Source organism: Monomorium pharaonis, chromosome 6 (assembly GCF_013373865.1).
Source record: "Monomorium pharaonis isolate MP-MQ-018 chromosome 6, ASM1337386v2, whole genome shotgun sequence".
NCBI lineage: Eukaryota > Metazoa > Arthropoda > Insecta > Hymenoptera > Formicidae > Monomorium > Monomorium pharaonis.
Window position 1 is genome coordinate 22,921,728 of NC_050472.1, and position 21,001 is coordinate 22,942,728.

Below are 21,001 nucleotides of genomic sequence, written 5' to 3' on the forward strand. Positions count from 1 at the left end.
ATATAAAGCAATGATTAATATCAGTATTGATGCGATTACCCAAATAATTTAAACATTAAGAAATTATGTTAAAACATAATTTCCCAATAAAAAATTAATTTGTGTAGTCCTTTTGGTACTGGCGAAGCGTTGGTGTAGACGGTCGAAAAACGATAAGATTCCACAGAAAGTTCGACTGTTTTATTCTAGGCGTTACGAATGAACGATCGTAAGCTGTCTATTGCTCGGACAGATTGATGGAATGGTTGTACGGTCCATCAGTGGCAAGTGATACAATAAAACATGACGAACACGATTAACATGACCTAAAGGTATATAGATCACTGTCCAATCAAATGACCATCACGCTATCGTACGTACAATTTATGTGCATATTCACAAATAAGTTAGAAGCTCACTTATATAGTTTTTCTTTTTTTGTAAATTATGGACTTCGATATTTATTACAGTTATAAATATAAAGATTCTTGATATTTTTATTGATTTTAAAGAGAATTCTGAGCAATTTATTTTTTCATTGCAAAAAACATATTAAACCAGTCAGCAAGTAACAGAGACAAATAAATTTCAATGCCGGTATCATAGTTAAATTCCGTCGTATGATCGTTTCAAAGAATCGAAAATTCTAGTAAAACCAAAGTCCGTAGAAACGAACATAAAATGGTTTGGTCACGTGCGTGAGAACGCTTGTCGTTGAAAATTCTTTTTTTCTTTTCACTCTTTTACTGTTTCAATGGCCCATTGTCCGGCGCTATTCCGTTAGGTTACCTCAAACGTATCCGCGGGTGTTAGGCGAGGAAAGACGTCGTCGTTTGTGATCGTCTGGATTTACTAACACGCGTTTAACAGCATTTGCGATTACACGCCAATTATTAAACGCTCATTTACACAAAATTGCGCGGCTCTTGTCAAAGTGTTACGCTCATTACTATATTTCTATTGTTCCCGTTGATAATATCCTATCAAGAGGACCGTTCCTTCAAAAGAACCTTACTTTAATTAAGCTAATTGCGTAGTATCGTTATTATACGGTTTGCTCAAACTGTCCTGTAAGCTGCGCCATTTACATTATTTTAATGATACTATTTTAATGGACTGATTTGTATGATTATATTATTTGAAAGACGGATGAAATTGCAAAATGTCTCACAGTGCGTAGCTCGATATTTTTCAGGAAAAAGAAAGAAAAAAAAGATTTCTCATAATTTAATAATTCCTAATTGTACATGATATGTACTAATAAAATAAAATGCTTGCTTCCAATAATTTTTCTCAAAAAAGAAGAAAGCATAAAGCTATAAGATAAAATAAAACGGATAAACGTGTTACGCTTTATTTGATGGTTTAAACAGCATCAGCAAGTCAAACTGAATTTAAATCTACAAATTAATTTCAGATTAATATGTTTGGAAGTTCAAAGTGTATTCAGTACACAGTTTATTAAACATAGCAATTAACAACCACCGGCATCCATTGGGAAGTTCACAAATCCTAAACTAAATCATCCGCGAAGTTCGTGGCTGACTATACTCGTCTACTTTCCACTTCTTAACCCAACCCGGATTCGAAGAAGATCGCATCATTAGCTGAGAAGTTTTTTCATCTATATCATACTTTTACGAAGGTCGTTCGTGGCGTAACTTTTTCAAGAGCCTTTCATAGTTACGATCGGGACCTATGACGACATCGATGAGTGTCCTCTAAACTTGGTAAGATCAAGACGATATTTTTTATTAGTGTCGAGTAAGCAATCGATCTCCCGTGCTTACCGTTGCCTACTGCGTGTCACATTTGATGATAGCGTTCTTAATCGACTCGTCGGTCACTTACTCATCGCGGACCAGGTTTCTGGCGGAATGAGAGATAGGAAACGATCGACTCTCATCGTTGTCCCCCACAATTTCCGGAAATTTCCCCAAGTCGCCGCTCTTATCGCGCGAATGAGCATGCACACTCCGCCGTCATCTCTTCGGTCCGATTCCGGATGACGCCGGGATTAAGTAAGCGCGATCCCTAATCGAGTCCTCGGCCAGACCCCGTTCTCATCGTGCTCGAGTAGCGCCGAACTTTAAATCGATATTACGGATTCGTCTAGCCGGCAGCCACGAAGCGACACAGCTCGCGCGCGCGGCAGTGGCAGCGGGTCCGCTTTTCCTCCCGCGCGCGTCGTTACCTACCCATCTACTCTACCGCGAGGCGTACTGGAGGGTGCAAATGGTACATCCATTACTACCCGCAGTCTAATGGCTGGAATTTATTAGGCGATAAGTTACTTCGGCCACCTACCTTACTTGCCGAGTTCCGAGACTCTATCCGAGCGGAAGCCGAAAGGGACACGTTTTGAGGCTGCTCTCTCTCTCTCTCTCCTCTCCTTCCCTCCCCCGCTTTCCTGCAAGCTCTCACAGCTGCTGTTCTCCAGTCTCTCTTCTGCTCCTCTCCCTCCTCCTCCTTCACCCGCGGTGGCTCTTCTCTTTCTCGGTGGACGCAGCTTACCGCGGCGGCGACCACCGTGATTCTCGACACCTCTGGTTCGCCCCTTTAAAACCTAAGCCTATAACCAAGATTCATTGCGTAAGGAGGTAAAACCGAGGGCTCGGCGACGGAAGCCGACGCTCCGTAGGTTTTATGCATGACAACGAATTACGACGACAACAGAGAGCATTTCCGTGTTTTATTTTTAACGCGTTGTTAAGCAGCAAAGGCTCTGGAATGATATTTATGGCAAAGGAAACGTGTTTCATTCTTTAAAAAAAAAAGGGAATTGACAGTTTCCGACAATAGTTACAGTCTTAGTAAATGAGCAAATGGATAAATTATTTATACGATATATATGTATTTAGTAGGAATCGATTTTACGGGTTTTTTAAGGACAAATAATAAATAACTGTGTCCACACGCACACACTAATTTTAAAATATATAATAATACGTGACGCTGTATTTGTGTGTGGATAAAATCAAATACCGTTAAAGCCGATAAGAGCGGATTGCGAACACGGATAAAAAGATATGCTTTTAGCATGTGCCAGCACATACACTGCTTATTGGCAGAATAAATGCAACTTCTGAAACATTGAAAATTAGAAAAATTGCGAATTAGAAACTAGAAACATTTTAATTACTATCGGGGATCTTCTCAACAATCTACCTATGTCATTTCAAATGCGAGTTCTTTAAAAATACCCTCAGAAATATTTTTTTTTTGTAATTAAATATACTTGACATTTGTTTGTATTGTCCAAAATTTTTTGGTAACTGTTTTTAGAAAAAAAATTACTCTTTGATTTAATATTAATTCAATAAATTCTCTTATGTTTAAAAAATAGGTCTCTATGTAGTATACCTGTGTCCAACTTTTGTTAACAGTAATAAGATAATTTTCTGCATTTTACGATAAATAACTCAACTATCTTGTATTTAAAATAAATTAAATTGTGCGAATAAAAACGTGACGAATATATGAATAATAAATTAAAAAATTCCATTTTGAAACATTTTATATTTTTTTTCGTTGACCTAAAAATGCGCATTTTTAGAGAGAGCATGTTCGGAAATAGAAAACGGAATCGTGTATAAAATTTTAAACAATAAATGTCGCTTTGTGTGTATACAGTGTATACCATGTGTAAACAATTGAACATAGTATATAAAAAGTTAATATTTTGTATGATAATTATTGCAGTAACTCTGATATTTAAGTAATATTCACATTTTTCTTACGGAACATTACATAAATCTTACATATATTAATGAAGTAATTGAAAAATAAGAATATGAAAGTATATCTTATTATACATATATAATAAAAATATAATTTGACAATTTATATGTATATACATATGTGTGTGTGTGTGTGTGTGTGTGTTTCATAAATATTATATCACGTATATTTAAATATATTATATATAAATTTCAATTTTATATATTACAATTGTTTTTATTATATGTGTATAAAATATACAAGATACACATTTTGCTCTTATTTTCTGTGTAGACTCATGAAACATTTTTTAACATTTTAAAAATATTTTAATATTCTTGACAAATATTTATAGAATGTTCGCAGAAAGTGTTTGTGCTACCTGGGTTAGCGCGCGCGTAATATGTCGTGGGGAAACAACGTATGCACAAAATGATAAGATAGATTCCATAGCAGTAATTTCGCGTCTGCCCAAACGGCTTACTCCGACGGAGAAGTATTGCGCCGCGGTTCCGGAAGGAGCTGTCGGTCGGCGCGTAATTTCGCCTCATCCGTTGGAATCTGGAGCTTCGATTTGTCATTCCGCGTGACTCGCGGCCCATTTGTCAGTCCTGGGATCCGAGCGACGACGAGTAGTAGTCGCGCGCAGCCGTTTTATGCGGTGCGATAACAATACGCAAGCGGCACGAAAAAGCCACTCGTTGGTGTGCACGGGCATGCATTAGGGTCGCCCCCACGTCGGGCGATTTCATCGGTGTAATTCCTGGCAATGTCATGCAAAATCGATAAGCTTTCAATTTCGAAATTTTCCGGCAGATTTACAGTCTGACCTCGAGATTGCATGTTTTGCGACCAACAACCGACCTTTTCCCTCCCTCCCGCTTCTCCCTTCTCTTTTCCACGAGATCGTGGTATAATTTCATTTGGTAAAATGGCCTTTGGGTATTAACTAGTCGAAATATGTAAATGCACATTTTAGAGGCAGATAGATATAATGAATGAATTGTGTAGCCGCTTTGCAAATTCCGAATGTAGTACAAGTAAATAGTCATTTTCAAAATGATTAGAAACGATCAGAGTTAATTAATTCTAGTTTCCATGGAGAAACATTATCAGAATGTATAAATTACAGTAACATTATACATAGAAAATATTGTTCAATTAATTTATTCAAATCTGATTTTATGTATGATGTAGGAAATGTAATGTAGGAATGAATTGTTGAATGCGTATCACTTGTCAAAATTAAATATTTTTAATACTTAATTTTACATTTTCATTTAATAGGTAATTTAATTTAATAATCAATATTATATAGTGACAATAATATAAAATAAATGAGACATTAATAATATAGACACAAATTTAAAGAGTTATATGTTGTTTAGTGTGTGCTAACAAATTTAAAAAAGGTTAATATAACTAAAGTTAATTTTTGAAAAAAAATTTATGTATTAATTAGGATAATAATATAATCATGCAATTTTATTTTAAGATTTGATATTTTTATAAACAAAAATACATTGTAGAATATTTTACAATCATTTATATGAATTATAAAATTATTTACATATTTACAATTATTATAAAATAAATAATTAAATCAAATATAATTAAATCAATATTAAAGTAAAATTCAAAGTTTATTAATTCGTATCGTTACAATTTGATTAAATGATATTAATGTATAACTAGTAAAACTAATAATTCAGATAAATGAAAATGTGTCAATTGCCAAAAATAAATTTAAGTTTTATTTTGATGTCTTTATATTTTCATTGTTTATTTCAAGCATCAAACTGGAAATATGGTAAAAAAATAACTTAAGTGATATACATATTCAATAATTCTTCCTCGTTATACAATTAGAAAAGAAAGGTTTATATTTATTCTGCATTCTCTTTACATTGTGTTATGTGCATCACGGGTAAAAATAAATATAGACGATATACGTGTTAAAAATTTTTCTTTTTAAGCTGTGTTATGCTATTTTATATATTTATCTTTATATCGAAACTACGGTAAGCCGATCATGCAATATCATGTGTTAGGTCGTTAACTTTCATGCCACGACACATGCAACGCCCGTCGTAAACGTAAAGCATCGCTTTAGCGCCTCGCGGTGGTTGAAACGCCCCAGTGTTGGGCTTAATGACGCGGTCGAATGTTAATTATACGATATTCCGCGAATCCATATAGTAACCACTGGAAACATGGCTATTGTCCATTGAACAGTTGTAATGCCCAGCATGACTTGTCCGTTCTCTGTCCTCGATTTAAACGATTCCAACGCTGTTACACGAATTGCACATATCTGACCCTTTCATGGCTGCTAACACTATACAAGAATGATTGAAAAGATCCCACAAATCCATGAAATTTCAATGGTAGAACAGCCGATTCGGAAATTTATATATATTGTCCATGCACATGAGTTCTCTTGTATTTGTATGCCGTTATTTATAGCGGATAAAACGTATAAAAAGCGGTCATTTTTCGGCAGTTATAACGGAGTAGGTTTGCCGTTTATCGGCTCAGAAATACCATAATTTATTCATTGTAAATAGACAGAATAAATAAATGTTTTTTTTTCTCCCCGTATCATTATGATTCGCGATCATGATACATTTTGAATACATTGAGAATTTAACTTTAATTTATCTTGAAATAATTGATAAAAATCAATATAAATAATTACATTAATCTATGTAATGGTTATGTTTGGCTTGTCTATTGACTTTCACGATTTTTTGCGTTTATTTGCGTAAATTTGCCTATACAACACTTTTTGATCTTAACAAACATTTTTTGCAATTTTAAAATTTAATGTGCAAAAAAATAGAGCCATGAGAATTCAGCGTGGTTATCGGTGCACAAAAACAACGACAATTTAATAATTTCCCGTTGTGTTATAATTTAATTAAACTGAATACATGTGTTGTAAACGTTTCGACTTTCTTTTAAGTCATCTTCAGTGCTTGACAACGAAATTGAGGTATAATATAAATGTATACCATTGTGACATATAATTAAAAAAAGAAAAGAAATTGATTGTAATCTGGAGCAAAGCTGTACAATCATAATGTAATGAGATAACAAAAGTACGACTTGTGGATGTGGTATATAATATCTAAAAATTGAGAATAAATATAAATAAATAATTTAACTAAATAAATAATTAATTTAACATAGTCAAATATATAAAATTATAAAACTTATCAATGTTTAAATTAACTGTTTTGTCCCATGTCACAAATTAAAAATCAATTTGCAATTTTATTCGGAAACAATTTAATTGAATCTTTGAACCACTAACGAATAACCTATAACAAATAATCGTTTTTCGTATGTACAAACAAGACAATATAAATAGAAGAAAATCGAAAACGGTTTTAAAATTGTATCAATACGGAAAAATTTTCCGTAAACACACGTATATGTTAAGATACTTAATGCTATTTTTTAATATTGTTCTGCTATTTTTAAAGTTATGTAGATTGTGTTCACACATTCGATTAAATAGCAGTGCCAAATTATCTCGTATAAAATATTTTGCCATTTTATAGCCCCGAGTTATGCAACGATTTTACAATTTCGTAGATTAAACGATAGCTTTTAAAAGAATCTCATACCCGTATATTATCTTTCCTCCCAGTGATATTGTAAATTTTTGAAACAATCGAATTTCTGGCAGGAAAGCGACATGCGTTGCGGTGGAACTCTGCTATGTGAATTCTGAATTAACGATCGGAGGTATAGTTGTAAAATTCGCTGATTGGATTTAATTTTCTCGCGCCTGCAAACAGCTTCATTGTGTTTTGTGTGGTGTGTATTGAGGGGCACAGTTATTTTTAGTAAGGCAATATGCTTTTCCTGCATGGGACGAGAGCGCGCGTCTTTACTCGATTTAGTCATATCTTGCTGTTGCCTCTTAAAAGAGCGTCATCCACCGACGTAGGCGACAGCACGACAAATTTGTCAAATAAATCCGCGCATAATGATGACGCAAAGTGCCAGCGACGGAAATCATCGCGCGGCTGAACTGGTCGGTCGAACTTTTAACGTTTAAACTTTCGTAATGAAGTCTCGACCTTTTGAGTGCCGCTCACGACGACGGCACTTGCGGGAATTTATCACTATTCACCGGTAATACTTTCGCGCGACAACATTTGTCAGCGTTACGTCGGCTGATCCAGACCTGGATGGATCGATCGAGCAAATCGATCCACGCGCGGTTATCCCTCGGTTGACTTCCCTCGTCCTCGTCCACAATCCACGATGAAGAGGTCGTAAAGTCGGCGGGTTGGGGCGCCGAGAAGTTGGGGCGAGCGATAGACAGTTCGCTCAATTATTAAAATAAAGTCCCCGCTCCACTTTCTAACGGCGGGAACGCGGGGACGGCGACGAGGTGGATTCGTCGCGAGAATGAAGCCGGGAATTCGCGTCGATCTAATTCATACACGCCTGGCGTGCAATCGGGACGCCTGGAATCGTTGGAACGCTTCGGCGTCTGGATATGTTTGCCGTCTCTCGCAAACGGCGCTGCATGATCGACGCGCTTGAACGCGGTTTTAATTACGCGAAAAGCGAATGAAAGCAAATGGAAAATGTTGCGAGAAAAAAAATACGTAGTGAAAGGCCGGCTTACGGATATAAATGGACGTTCAGGTTTCAACGTCGTGAGCGATTTTTGTACAAAATTACCGCGAGTTATGATGAAGAAAAATGTTATGATTAAGAAGTTTATTCATAATTTCTTGTTTTTTTTTTGTATCGGAATAATTATTGTAAGAAGTTATCTTAAATTAATGGTAAATCACTATGCTTGTACCTTTTAGATATGTTTAATTAAAAAGAAACAATTACTACAAACGTTGTTGCTCATTACTTGTTATTAGGTAAGTTAGAAGAAAAGATGCTATGACGAGTAAAGTAGCATTTTTTAATAATTTTTCTGTATAAATTGTGTTAATTATACGTTTTATTTAAATAATTTGTATTTATAACAATAGCCATCTTCTTTAATTTAAAAAAATTTGAATTTATCAAAGCAAGTTGAACAAATACTATCTTGATTTTATTTTAAATGACACTTAAAATCCACAGTATCCTTTGTATGTTTTACAATATTTTTTAATATGCAATAGAGGATATTGAATTGTAAAAGAAAATAATTTCATAATCTCTTAAATGAATATCAATAGCATTAATTTAAAATTTGCAACGTTATTCTTTGTCTGTCGTGTAAAATGTTGGGATATAATGCTATTTTTTTGTAATAATTTATTCTTTTCTGCCTATGGATAGAAATGATTTATTTCGTAAGAAATAATTGTTTTCCATAATTATTGTAAAAAATAGCTTTTTTTTTTACAGATTATATATCATTTGTCGATATATAATCTGTCGACCTCTGTGGCATCTTTTCTCAACTTCTAAATGACATTCAATTATTTTTTAAATATTATGATAATGGAAATTTTGCATTAAAATCTCAAGATTATCCCAAGTCATACATATAATCATTTCTATAGCGGTGTCTCTCAGATAGTAACAGTAACGGATCAGTGAATAACATTGCGTTTTCTAGCATTACAGCGATGAGGTCGCTCCGTATTTTGCTTGTAAGTGCTATCCCGATGAATTATTACAGCGTGATGCATTACTTGCTGAAAGATTGCAGTTCTTCACCTCGACTCATTCGTCATCTTGGGCTTTCTCTTCGCGTGCATTATGCACACGGCATGTCATAGGATTGTATGAGTCTAGTTGTGCGCGTACGTATGTCAGGTTCAAGTGTCATATGGTCATGTATTCTTGTAACTCGTGACTTGGCATCAACAGCAGCACGAAATTTGTTACAAATACAATACGAAGGTATGTCGAAATGTTTTTGATAAGTAATAGCGAGGGAATTAAACAAGAGTCGTATCGTGTTACTTTTATACAAATATGTTAGAATTAAATAATCAGTTCTCACTTTAACATCTTGACCTCAAAGTAACGCAAGGCAATTGTTTGCGTCTAATATTTTCTAATTACATTTTTTTTGCTATGAACATGGATACAAGAGTTTCACTGATTCTTTCAATTTTCTAAAATTTGAAGCAACTTACCAAGGCGACGCTCGTGCAAGACTAAAATGCCAACTCGGCGAAGCTTTCTGTTTGCCGACGGCACGCATTCTCGTCTCAAGCAGAAAGCACCCAGGCCAATGATTACATTCCTCGAAGCGTCGACCCGATGTTCCGGCGATGGCACCGAAATAATAATATCGCTCGATTGCTCCGCCGGGTGAATTAGATCGGTCGTGCGGACCGACGGGGAACCACTGGGTTTCCGGGTAGCTGCTTGAATGCACAAATGATTGGTGGGATCGCAGTAGCAAGTAGGCGCCTGGCGTCTTTACTCCCGGTTTGGTCGGTTCGTTGCTCTTACAATGGTCCGGTGAGCCCTCTGAGCCGTCTGAGTCAAGAGAGAAAGAGAGAAAGAGAGTGAGCTTTCCTCTTGTGGAAAACGGTACGGCCACTTGCTATGTGCATCTACTGCCGCGGGTTTGCATTGTTATTTCTCTCGACAACTTTTCCGAGACACCAGATTCGCGTGGTTGCTACATGGCCACGTGTTTTCTTAAATCTGTGTAAGTTAATTGAATGCGAAAGTATAATGCGATAGTAAGAAGTAATGTGTGTATAATGTATATTAAAATACGATATTTACGAGAGCAAAAAGAGAAAGAATTTAGAGAAAGGAAAAGTGACAGGGACAATTTGTGTGATGATTTCAACATCTGTGCAATTTTTATATTTATATTCCCATGTCCTTTTAAATTTAACGTATATGAAATATCGTCTTCGTAATAGTAATTTATCAAAGAAGTAAGAGGTATATTGATCGGATTTGAAATCATATATGCTGTTTCTTATTCCATCATACTATCTATCGCATAATTCGAAATAATATATAAATAGTATAAATATAAGGACTGTCACGTAGCTTTCCAAAGTTCTATTGTTTCCGATATCACAGAGTGCATCTCATCGTATTTAAAGTCCATTATATTTTATATATCTGCGTGGCACAGTGAATTTATGTCATCTTTCTTCTCTTTGAAAGCATCTTGTCTCTCGTGACTAGTTAAAATCCAATTAAAATTGTAATTACGATTCAACACCGATGTGTAATTACTCTTCAAAATTCCGATATTAAAGATTTTCATATTGTAACAAAGATTTATAGATTTAACAAAGATATACAGTACAATAGACACTTCTAATTTATGTGTGTTTTTAATTTAATTCACACCTTTGTCTCTTATATGTGAATTTATGACTAAACGTGAGGTATTTGCATATCTTCTTTCTATTAATTGTATATTTTATTAAGCTTATATATTAAGAAAATTATTTCATATTCTTTTTGTTTAGATTTCACATATATTTTAAAATTAATCTTTTAATCATCTATTATTTTCTATTTATATTAGATTTGAATAGATATTATCTTTTGCTGTATTAATTTCCTTGTTAATTATAATATATATGTATCATATAATAAAACAAATATAACTTGCATTCCATAATATAAATTATTCATTTCATGACATCAATTATTATACGCATTAATGATATCCGATTATAGATTGTCTGGCATTCAATAGATTTTATTATTCAAGATTGATCTTACAGAGATTAATAAACATGATACTGATGGACAAAACAAATTTATAAAATAATATATACAAATATCTTATTAATGCCCAATTATAAATTATAATATTAAATTGTTATCGATTTTAGAACAAGAAAAATAAAAGTCATTTAATAATGAACAAATTTAAACTATATGTATTGATATGTATATGACATTTCTTCATACAATGTAATATACAGTTAATTCAAATAAAAAGGTACAAGATTAGCGCAAATTATTATTTACATGGTATGTGATATTTATTAGTCATACTTAGCCATTCTCCAAATATTGGCTGTTTAATTTTTTTATCTTCTTTTCTATTTTTAAATATGTAAAAGCAGCACAGGAGCATATAATATTATGCTGAACATGCCGGTAATTCGTTAGTCTTTCTACCTGTAGCAAAAGTTTTCCAAGACCACTCTTTTAAGTTAATGTAAAACGCAATGTGAACGAGGGTTCTCTGAAAATTGTGTTTTACATAACAATTTGCATTCCCCTTAGTTGCACCGACCGGCATTCATGAGTGGCGAGTTTTAGTGCGGAGTGCACTTAAATTCCTAAACCGTATTGTCGAAGACGAGATACATAAGTAAGATACGTAAATGCTACAGTCTGGAAATTCTCCGCATCTTTCATCTCACTTTCGGCACTTTTCTCCCCCATTTTCTTGGGAAATTACGTTTCACGTAGACAGTGTCCTTCACTCGTTTTAGACGAACTAACGAAGTTGCTTTCTCAGATAGGGAAAAGACTCGAATGAAGGAAAACATGTTACGATATCGGAAGTGAGAAGGAAGTAAAGATACCGAGAAACATTGCGGAAAGGAATGTAATAGTTACAGCGTGAATGGAAACATAGCGCGCTATTAACTTAAAGAAATGAATACAGCTGCTCTGCATGCACACAGCATTATGTTTAAGTGTTTCGTGATTGATTGTTAAATAGTATGGCTTGAATCTAATGGAACGGTGTATGTCATGATACGCAGCACATTAGAACACGTTTCTCTCAGGACACATTTCTTCGTCGGTTCAATATCAGCAGTGAGAAGCACGATTTGAAAACTACTGAAGTTTCACTTCTGTCTGATACTTCTTTGGAATCGCCTGAAAGAAACGTGCGCTTTGTTAATGTTTTGGTCGACGCAGCAAACATCATTCAATCGGAGGACAGATGAAGTATAACGAGCACATTCATGATTGATCACTGACCAATCAAAAATCCGAGATTTTGCAATGTTTGATGTCTGGTTTATATGAGAACAATTAATTTAATTAATTGAAGAATTTATAGAAATGATTAAGCTAATTAATACGTGAGAAGCCATACTTTTATGTTCGTATATTTATAACAAGATTATATTACATTAAATTCTACGAAATCGGATAGTTTGAAATTATTGGTTCGAATTGAATTTCGAAGTATAAATGTATCAATCTCGATTATCATTATTGATTTCTCTAAGATAAAGATCATATTTATTTATAAAATTTATGAAATTAAAAAATGTGTCAATTTGTGAACAATGAATTTAAATAGATACATCAGCGGCGACATCGTCGCGGAATCGAGATGTATCGATATAGGAGTTGTAGGTATAGAATCGTAGGTAGTCTACGGATATGCAAATCAAGAGAGAGAGGTTGCCTTCCACCATCGTCGCAAGGAGACAGCCGATTTCGAGAGGACATGAAGGTAGGGAAACGGAGCCAAGAAGGACTCGATCACGTCGTCGACGAACGCGACGCGTTGTTCCCATTGATCGACTACATTCGCAGCGTATACGGGACTTTGGTCTCTCTCTCTCTCTCTCTCTCTATCCGCGGGGATTTGGCACTTTGACGAGTTCACATCGCGCGGGAAAGTATGTACGTCTTTCTTCTTTTTTTGTTTCTTCATCGTTGTTTTTCTTAAAACATATATGTATTATGTGTACACACATACACACACATACACACACACATACACTCGCGCGCGTTTTTCCAGTTGCATTTAACACTTAATAAGATTTGCCATCTGTTTCAATCGTTTGAAAATTAATTTGACCGAATTCATTCAATCGCTAGATTGTCTCGCTGAACAATCGTGACTATTGAGAACCTTTCGTATCACTCTGGTGCTTGTGTCCGTTTCCTTCGTCGATTCAATAATACTGAAACACTGATTCTTTAAGCATATCGGAGCCAATACGGTGTTTGTCTTCTTAGTGAAAAGTTTAATTATGAGCAGTCCAATCGTTGTCGCTGCGGGTGATTAATTCCGGCTCGACCCAACCGGAAGTTAATTTCGCATGTATGTGCACGGAAAATTTCTTCCCTATATTTAGGTAGGTAGGCATACGCTTGGTGATGAACGACGGGATGCGGCGGAATGTAACGAAACGCACCGCGGCAAGAGTTTATGGCGCGGCAATTCGCTATTATTTGAATAAACGCTTCGTGCAAGAGAAATAGTGTTCTAGAATGTATTGCGAGTTGCTTGCCGAAAGTGAATTAATTCATAGATCTCGTAAATATAGAATTTAATATTTTATTGCAACATAAAACTTATTGTGTAATCTTTATAAAATATTTTAATATAAAAGTATAAAATTAATTATATATTAGATGTATATTAAAAAAAGGGGTCTGTTATCAAGTATCTCCGTAAAATTCTATTATTCATTTCTATGAATTTATTTTATTATACGATTATATATTATATATTATTTTAGCATATTTATTGAGAGAAAGATATACTATACAATGTATGATAATTAATAAGTTAATTACAATAATAATAAAATGTAGCATATTTGAATTAATATAATTGTTGTGTAATAATATTTCAATAATTAAATTTAGCTATAAAGATTATCAGAGCAACTATGTAATAATATAAAATCTTACTTTTATACATGTACTATTCCTTATACTTTGTGCTTTTCTGTTATAACTTATTAATTCTGTTTTTCCGCTTGTTTACTTACTTCACTATTCTTTCTCTCTTAAGCGCGATAAATAAAGGTATTTTTCTCGGCGGGACGTCTCTCTTTCTCTCAGTGAGTTACAATACCGTCCGCTCTGTCCAATTCTTCTTCGTTTCTCATTTCCGCGTGTAATTAAAATCATGAGGCCAAAGTAACTTGGAGTCTTTGAAGAGTTACATGGTTTAATCTCTGCTCTCTCTGACAGCCATCTTTTTTAATCTTTAAATGAATGTCATCCACCTTCTTCATGTCCTTAGGAGACTCAGCTGCATAATTTTGTACCCTGCGTTTATTGTCACATGTACATGCTGAAACGTACATCACTTATATTATAAAACATTATTCTCAATTGTACTGCCATACACGATTTTTTCTACGTGTAAAAAATGCAAATCTGCACTCTCTGAATGCGATGCACACTTGTTACAGAACGTAAATAACAAATAGATTAAAATTTGTTTTCTGTTGTAAAAGTTATAAGTTTTTTTTTAATACGCACACATATTGAATTTTGTATAAAACATATTTTTTGTATATAATATTTGTATTATAATAAGAATGTTACACTTTTTATTCTATTAAATATGATGCATAATTTACGTAATATTAAAATCTTTAATTTAATCAAAATTAAAAAATTTGCAAGTTAAAAAATGTATGGTTGATCTGGAAATTACAGTAAATAAACACATATGTAACATTATATTAGATTATAATGTTCGGCATAAATTATAATAATAAAACGGGGCTATTATACGAATTACAAACTAACGAAAAGCTTGGAGCTCATAACAACAAACGTTGCATGTATTAACTGTAATTTATATAAAATATGTATTCAACGTTTATGCATTCCTAGTTACATTCTGTTTTGAATTAATCGGTCAAATTACCCGTGCGACAATCCCATTGCATTATATTAGGTAGCAAGCAACTTATTATACTTCATTATTGCTTAAATGGATATTTACGTAATTATTTTACTAATCTAAATTACTAAATGATATATCTTGTCCAGCAATCAAAATAGGAATATAAACATTTAGGCATTACATATAACAATTATACAATTAAAGGCTAATTAATGCGACAATTTATTGTGCTGTAATATAAATTAAATGCAATAAATTTAATATTAGCAAATAAATTACTAATTTTACTTTTATGTTTTTCTTAACTTATAATTTTTATTTATTTTTGTGCTAAAATCTCTTTTTATCTTAAAATATATTTAAGCATACCTGAATTTATAATAGTTCTTGGATCCACACGTATGAAATTACATTATTCGAACAGATTACTAATTCTTTGATTTTAGTTACAGTCATTATGATAATTAACTCTGAATTATGTTCAGAAGAGGAAAATCGATAAGGCTCAGATTTGTCTCATGAAGAAGAAAGGGTAATTCTCCGGTAGGATCTGCTATGCTAAGAGATACAGTAGAGCGCGAGAAAAGAGAAGAAATGAAGAGTGCGAGAGAGAAGAACGGAAGAGGTACAATGAATAAAAAAGGGAGAGGCAGCGCGATTCGATAAGACTTAACATTAATACAGCTCTCTTTTGGAACATCCCACGAGACGAGCGGACTACCGCCCTATATTTAACCCCGTCTCATTGAGGAAAAAAAAGGAAACTTATATCTCGGAGGTACTGTCTCGCAGGTCGAGATTACATGGATAATTGGGGTCTCCGTCTACCTCCTCTTTTCTCACATTCCATTCCACTGCGACCTCAACCTATCTTCCTCTGTGTCATTAACTGTGAATCCTCGTCGTTTTGTGAGGGGTGCGCCTTGGTCCTTTTTGACTCTCGACAAGTCAAGTAGCTAATTCATTTGTTACACAGCATCAAGCATCACAATGATCGTGATACAAATGATTAGAAAATCGAAAGCCATTAAAGTACATATTCGGAAGAGTTAAGAAGTTGTAACGTATAGGAAGCAATTTGGCCCATGTTTAGCTTAAATTTATTCATGTTTATGGGAAAAAAATAAAAAAAAGGAGGAATAAGGAAAAATCGAATTATTAGTCTAAGACCGATTGCAGTTCTCAGCAACCTTGCAAGTACCTTTTCGCTAAGTAATAGTACCGCAAGTTTCAGACTCATTAACGTTCAAGAGGTCGATCACTCTTAGATACCATTAGTTACTTCGCCGCAGGTAAAGCAATTATTCTTCAACGGTGTTCACCGCCAATGCTGACAAAATTATTGGAAAAAGATAAGAGAGGTGCCGTTGCAATGACTATGTCTAATCTCACTATTTCCTTCGAAAACTTACTTTGTGATCATCAAACATAGTAGAAGTTGATGAGACTGAATGTATATGCGATAAAAGAAAGGAAGAGTCGCGTAAGCGAAAGTAGAAGGTGCGTTTTGGAGGGTAAAGGCGAGGATACTCGATGAAGTACAACGGTCAAGCGACAGATCCGTATGTCATAACGTACTGCCCTTCCTCTAACGTTTGTTCGCGTTTACCACTGATCATAAATGCGACGCGAAACGTTCGCCAAACTATCCTCCATTCCGATGGGAAACTCCGCGGGGGCGAACGGGACCTTTTACATCGCTAATACCGCGCGATTGTGGGACTCCTTACTTCGCTCACGGAAGGAGAAAGAAAATGTCTTTTGCCGTGGTCTCCCGGCGCCCGCGAATGCTGACGAACTATTGTGGACGGTGCGCCATGTTGACGAAGGGCGAGAGCAAGTCACAATGCCCGGCAACGGGCGTTCGACTGGATGGAATTTCACTCCGACGAAATTTAATTTCTTCGCGAGCTCGTGTCCGAGAAAGCGCGATAGAACGTCTCACAAGGATTGGATATCCAGCCTTAACGTCAGAAACTGGAGAGGGGGGGGGGGGCAGTGATGGTCGTAGAAACCGTGAGAATCGGACCGAGCGGGGGTTTGTGCGAACGTAGGATGAAGGAGTAAGATGGAAACGCCGGTACGAACGGACGTGGCCTTTTTCCGTTGAAAGAGCGAAAAATGAGGATTCCGTGCGCGGAGGCAGAGTTATTGAATATCAAAGTTTCGAAATTCCGCGGTGCCAGCAAAGTTCACTCGAAAACATAACTTATAAGTAACTTCGACTAGGGTGGTGGGGTTCGATAAGGAGGGGTATGAGGACAGAGAAACGACGGCGGGTCACCCGACCAAGGGTGAAAAAGCAGAAGGGCGGAAGTCGAGAGTCGGACTGGAAATGGTAGAGGAGGAGAGTCGCTCGTGTAGCAGGGGAAGGATGGGTTGATCGTGGCGAGGCAGACGGTAGAAACGAGGCCGGGATCATTCGTCTCCTTGAGCCGGAAGTTAGGCTGTGCTCCGACTACGGGGATGAAGTTTGGTCAGAGTCCAAGTCGCTAAAAGGAAGAAAATTTCAGAAAATACGGAGCAGACGTAGAGCGTGTACGTCGCGAGCCATTGGAGAAATTTAGCGCGGCTGGTATAGCGTTGCGAACTGGTCCCGCAAACTCGAGAAACTCTCTTAAACGAACTAACGTCGGCAACATTGTCCTCAGAGTATCCTCTACAGAGAGCAAGAAAAGCCCCCCGAGCGTGAACGCGCTGTCTAAGACGGCGAGAGGATGGGGATGGAAGGATGTCGTACAGGATGAGCTCGCATCGCACTACAGCAATTCCGGGCGCCACCAAGAAAATGCTCTCCTAGCGGCAGGAAGAAATCCTGCGGAGTGCGTAGTCTACATCCTTTTCTAAATGCACTTTTAATGATACAAAGAGATGGATCTTGTGATATAGCAGAGGCACACTAGTTTAATCCCGACAGTAAGCTGTATAAATTAATAAACTCTTTAAATACATTTACATGAAGAAAAATTTGCTAAAAATATTAGTGTGCATTTTGCTACCCTTCAATATATATTTGTTACTTTTGAATAGAAAAATATACAGATACACTGAAAACATTTAGTTATATTAATATGAAATATGGATGTAATAACCTAACTGATTTGGTGAAATGTGAATCCATAATTTTCATCGAAATAACCGGACAAATTTGGTTACTTGTATTTTGCTTACATAATTAGATAAATTTAATTACATAAATTTTGATTCTGGAAAAAATATAATTTTATTAATTGATAATCTGATAGATTAAATTCATATATCTGTTTGAAACGTATGGATCAGAATAATATAAGAATCTTATAGGAATTATCAAATTCCCGAATTAATTTTTATGTGCAAGACTAAAAACTGTCGAAACATATTTCTTATTTATTTTCGTCTTTGAATCCTAATTTTAGGGTCTCGCAAGAAGAATTATTTTATTAGAATATAAGTAAAAAATTTCTCGTAATGCTGCACCTTATATTCCACTCTGTGTAATTTTCTTATTATGAGAAATGAAACATTATCTGATGTGTGACAATGCTACATACTGCTGTATATTAGAAGTTTGGTAGATCCACCGGAAAGTGTTAACTAAATCCTTATAGTTATCACATCTAAAAATTCTAGCTGCATATCAAAATATTTGATTATCATAACCTGAAATTCTGTTCACTTCTCTATCAAAATTTGTTTAAGTAAATATAACTTGTTAGTTTAACTATGATGTTTTTTCCATGTAATAAAGATAATTTCAGTTTAGAATACGTATAATGTGTAAATTCTGAGAGAATTATATCTTTAAATGAGTTACCTTTGATGTTTCATACATCTCTTAATTACATATGTTGACATTTTTATATTATTATATAGACTAGTGTAAAATATTTATAATTTCCTCAAACTGTTTAATTTTTTTTTACTTTTAAAATCTTAATATTAGTATATTTTAAAACTTTTTCTTTTTTGTGTACACTCTTTGTTTAACCACTTATATATCGTTAACAAATTTAATACAGATATCTACTAAAACAAGATGAAATAAAGTTGACGTATCTTTATTGCTCTGCAATTTTTCCTTTCGTTGAATAATAGAGAACTTTTTACACATATTCCTAAATAAAACTCGATCGCTTTTATTTCTATTGTAACGAGGTAGAGGCAGTTTTCTAGACGATTACAGTCGGAATTTGCACCGTTATGACGTACTTTCGCACGTAGCACGCGAAAGTTTGAAAATGTAGAATACTGCTGGTACAGAACAGTCGCTACAAGATCGACTTTCAAAGTAGAAAATGGAACGTTATAATTCAGATGTTATCTCGCTTACTACTTCGCGAAAATACACATGCAATATTGTTGATTTTAAATTTTAACACAATCATTTGTCTTATGTCTTTATTTCCTTAATAATCATAATTTTTAAGTAAATTTATTGAATAAACCCAAGAGATTCAAATTATGTATTTGTATTGTCTCTTGTCTCTTATAAACATTATGAGGTAAAAAGTGAGATAAAAAGAAGAGTGCATTCGTCATTTTGAAAAGAAACGTCGTTATACCAAATATCGTATACGCGTTGTCAAATTCGCATTGTTGGGATATGTCGTTCATCGAGATTGACGTATACATTGAATACATGAGGATACACACAGGCCACGCCGAATTCTTGTATTTACCTTTCATCGCGTTCGGTCGCCGATATTCATTTCGAGCGTAACTGTTCTGGTCTATCGTTATTTCGGAAGGGCCCAGGTTGCGGACGTGGTGTCGACAAACGAACAGCAATACCGGGAGTGGCAACGATGGTGGAATCCGCGCGGCCCGTTGCTCTCGGCGGTAGTCATAAATTGAATACTAATTGACACATTGCGAGGCGCATCCGTTGTATTTCACGCGTTCAACTTTCATCGCGCCGGCCACTGTGTTTAAATGGCGGCACATATGCGCGAAGATATAAATTTACGGATAAATACGCACGACAGCTGGTTAATGCGAGCCGAGTTCCACCCTTGATCCTCCTCACCCTTTCGCCAGCTATGCGCGCCCGCTCGTATTTCCGCCATCTGAATCAATACCTACTTGTTTACTGGACCGTTGCCAGCGGGATTTCACCGAACCGACGATCGTACTATCCTAATTAATTCTATCTTTTGTTGCGGCCCTTGGTGTCACGCAACACGGGCGATTATCAAAGATATAATTAAGAAACGGCACGGCCTCGCTAAACGTGGCTCCTCTGTAGGACGGCTAATTATCGAGGAGCTTCTACTTCCTATTTCTCTCTCAATCCGATTCGTCGCCTTCCGGTTTGACTTACAGCTGCTTGGAGTTTGGAAGCGATAGTTTCATCGACTTCGCAAGGATCAGTAGTCTAAAGTTTCTAGTGCAATTGAGAACGGGATGATAATATTTCAATTAATTTCGAAGATTCAGAAATTTCTGGAAAATCTTGGACGCTTGAGCGTTCAAAAGTTATCGATATGGCGACACTAGCGGTATTAGATTAGCGGAATACGTCATGAAACGTAATACAATACGAAGTGAGTTATCGCCAGATAAGTCTTGCTTTATCCTTTAGCATTATCGATGAGATTTATGCGTCCAAGTGGAGTATTGTCCCATGGTAATTGGTAGATCTCCCGTAGAATTAGATAGATATATTAAATTACGAGGGTCATTAAATGTGGTGGTCAGATTTATTGCCGATGTAAAGAGGGATGAGCATATTATACTCTATTACCACAGACAAGGGCGGGTCGAAAGCAGATGCCGATATTT

The 21,001-nt window shown here is 35.3% G+C and overlaps 2 long non-coding RNA genes across 2 annotated transcripts in view; one reads left to right on the forward strand and one right to left on the reverse strand.

The window, feature by feature from the left end:
- Positions 1-1,173, forward strand: part of LOC118646243 — a 45,865-nt gene extending 44,692 nt beyond the window's left edge. Inside the window, exon 3 of the long non-coding RNA XR_004963778.1 lies at positions 190-1,173. This is a non-coding gene — a long non-coding RNA (uncharacterized LOC118646243). The remainder of the gene's footprint in view (positions 1-189) is intronic.
- On the reverse strand, positions 704-14,883 carry LOC118646244. The gene is made up of 2 exons (XR_004963779.1): positions 9,816-14,883; positions 704-2,551 (listed from the first exon to the last, which is right to left on the reverse strand). It is a non-coding gene; the product is annotated as an uncharacterized LOC118646244 (long non-coding RNA).
- Between the last annotated feature and the right edge of the window lie 6,118 nt (positions 14,884-21,001).